Here is a 3417-nt window from a genome sequence, read left to right as displayed (position 1 = left end):
CTTGGAAATAAAAGTCTTGTACAATGAAAACTACTAAATATTGCCAACAGAAATTAAAGAAGAGATAAATAAATGGAAACACATCTTATTTTCATGGTTTGGAAGACTTGATATTGTTAAAATGCCAATATTGCCCAAAGAATTATACAGATTCAATGTAATCCCTATCAAAATCCCAATGATGATTGTCACAGGTTTAGAAAAATCTATCATAATATTTGTATGAAGTATCAAGGGACCCTGAATAGCCAAACAAGTATTAAAGAAGTAAGGAAAACTTGGAAGAGTTACATTTCCTGATTACTTATTACAAATCTCGAGTAATTAAACAGTGTTAGACCAGTACAAAGGCAGACCTATAGACTAACAGAGCAGACCAGAGAGCCAAGAAATATGTGATTAAATAATTTTCAACAAGAATGTCAAGACCATTCAGCAAAGAAAGGTCAGTATTTTCAATAAATTGTGCAGGAAAACTGGATATGCACTTACTAGAAAATGAAGTTGAACATTTACCTAACAAACCATACACAAAAATTAAGTCAAAATGAATCAAAGACCTAAACATATGAGCTAAACTATGAAAGTCTTAGAACAGGGGTGTCCAAACTTTTGGCTTCCCTGTGCCACACTGGAAGGAAAACTATTGTCTTGGGCCAGCATAAAATACACTAACGCTAACAATAGCTGATAAGAAAAAAAAAAAAAACTGCAAAAAAAAATCTCATAATGTTTTAAGAAAGTTTACGAATTTGTGTTGGGTCACATTCAAAGCCATCCTGGGCTGCATGTGGTCCTTAGGCCCAAGATGGAGAAGCTTGTCTTAGAATAAAACATAGGGAGAAAATTTCACTACATTGGATTTGGCAATGATTTGTTAGATATGGCACTAAAGGCACAGGCAACAAAAGAAAAAGTATTTGATTTCATGAAAATAAAAACCCTCTGTGCATTATAGGACATTATCAGCAGAATAAAAATGAAACCTTTGAAACTGCAAAATATATTTTCAAATCATATATCTGACGAGGGATTAATGTTTAGGATACAGAAACAACTCCTCAAATTCAAAAACAGCAACAATCACAAAAATCCTGATTCAAAAATTGGCAAATTACTGAATAGACATTTCTTAAAAAGAAGGTATATAAATAGCCAATAAGCACATGAAAAGATGTTCAACATCACTAATCATTAGGAAAATGCAAATCAAAATCACAATGAGATATCATTCCGTACCTATTAGTATGGCTACTATCAAAAAATAGAAAATGACAAATATTGGTGAAGATGTGAAGGAATTGGAAACCCTGTGCACCGTCAATGAGTATGTAAATTGTTATAGCCACTGTGGAAAACGGTATGGCCATTTCTCAAAAAACTGAAAACTTAATTGCTATATGATCCAGCAATTTCACTTCTGGGTATGTACTCTGTGTTAGTCCTTTTTCATACTTCTATGAAGAACTGCCCAAGACTGAGTAATTTATAAAGGAAAGAGGATTAATTGACTCATAGTTCTGCATTGCAGGGGAGGCCTCAGGAAACTTACAATCATGGCAGAAGGCAAAGGAGATGCAGGCACCTTCTTCATAATGTGGCAGGGCAAAGTGAGTGCCAGCAGGAGAAATGCCAGATGCTTATAAAACCATCAGATCCCTTGAGACTCACTCACTATCACAAGGACAGCATGGGGAAAACCATTCCCATGATCCGATTCCCTCCATCTGGTCCCACCCTTGACACGTGGAGATTATGGAGATTACAATTCAAGATGAGATTTGGGCTGGAGACATAGCCAAACCAATATTACACTCCAAAGAGCTTTAAGCAAAGTCTCCAGAAGATATTTGCATACTAGGGTATGTTAAATCCATTCATTTTAAAAGATGAATACCATTCCATTGTATGCATACAACACATTTTACTTATTCTTCATCTGTCATGGACACTTGCGTTGCTCCCACGCTTTAGCTATTGTGAATAATGTTGCTTTGCATTAGGCTATAGAAAGGACCCAAGAAGAGATTTATGGTGGGGACGCAGTCAAACCATATCATACTCTAAAGAGTGGAGTTTCTTCACATCTTCACCAATATTTGGTGAATGAGATGATATCTCATTGTGATTTTGATTTGCATTTCCCTAATGATTAGTGATATTGAATGTCTTTTCATGTGCTAATTGGCTATTTATATACTTTTTGAAGAAATGTCTATTCAGTGAATTGCCAGTTTTTGAATCAGGTTTTTTATGGTTGTTGTTGTTATTGAATTTGAGGAGTCCTTTCTATATCCTAATGCATAGCAGGATTATTCACAATAGCTAAAGCATGGGAGCAACTCAAGTGTCCATGACAGATGAAGAATAAACAAAATGTGTTGCATGCATACAATGAAATGTTATTCATCCTTTAAAATGAGTGGATTTAACATATCCTACAACAAGCTTGTCCAACCCGTGGCTCAAAATACCTTTGAATGTGACCCAGCAAAAATTCATAAACTTTCTTAAAATATTATGAGATTTTTTTGTGTATGATTTTTTTTTTTTCTTTTTAGCACATCAGCTATTGTTAGTGTTAGTTCTTGCAATGTGACCCAGGGAAGCCAAAAGATTGGATGCCCCTGCCCTACAACATGGATGAACTTTGAGGACATTACGTTAAGTGAAATAAGTCATTTACAAAAAACAAATATTGAATGCTTCAATTTATATGAGATATTTAGAGTAGCCGAAGTCATAGAGAAAGTAGAATGGTGATTGTCAGGGACTCGGGGAGGGTGAAGGAGGGGTTATTGCTTAATGCCTGCAGTTTCATTTGTGCAAAATGAAAAGAGTTCTGGAGATGGATGTGTGTTGGTTGCACAACAATGTGAATGAACGCAATGTCACTGAACTATATACTTTAAAATGGTTAAGGTTGCAAATGTTATATTGTGTTTATTTTATCACAATAAAAAGTAGAAAAATACCAAAGCTATGGTATTCATATAAAATTTCACATAAACATCTATTTGATTCTGGGGATGGAATAAATGTTAACTGATAATATAATGAAGTAAAATGAGAAAAAATATTGATATATTAACTATGAAAAATATTTTGTTCTGCATATCAAAGTATACATATTTTTTGTATAAAAAACAGATTTTATAAATAAGTAAGAAACAATACATACTCCTACAAAATAATTAGCAAAGAAAACTGATAATTCATAGAAAATAAAGATTATTAATTGAACAAGCAGAATATGCTAGATATGTAAATTCTCTAGGCAATAACAGAAATACAAATTATAATCAAGCATTGCTATTTTAGCTGAAAACAGTAAATTGGAAACCAATGAAAATATACAAGGTTATTAAAGGCTTAGACAATCTGGTAGTAATTGTGAATATAGATTCACAAAACCTT

This window comes from Mandrillus leucophaeus, unplaced genomic scaffold, assembly GCF_000951045.1.
Source record: "Mandrillus leucophaeus isolate KB7577 unplaced genomic scaffold, Mleu.le_1.0 Scaffold647, whole genome shotgun sequence".
Classification (NCBI taxonomy): domain Eukaryota; kingdom Metazoa; phylum Chordata; class Mammalia; order Primates; family Cercopithecidae; genus Mandrillus; species Mandrillus leucophaeus.
The sequence above is the reverse complement of the archived record's forward strand: the minus strand, read 5'-3'. Positions refer to the sequence as shown.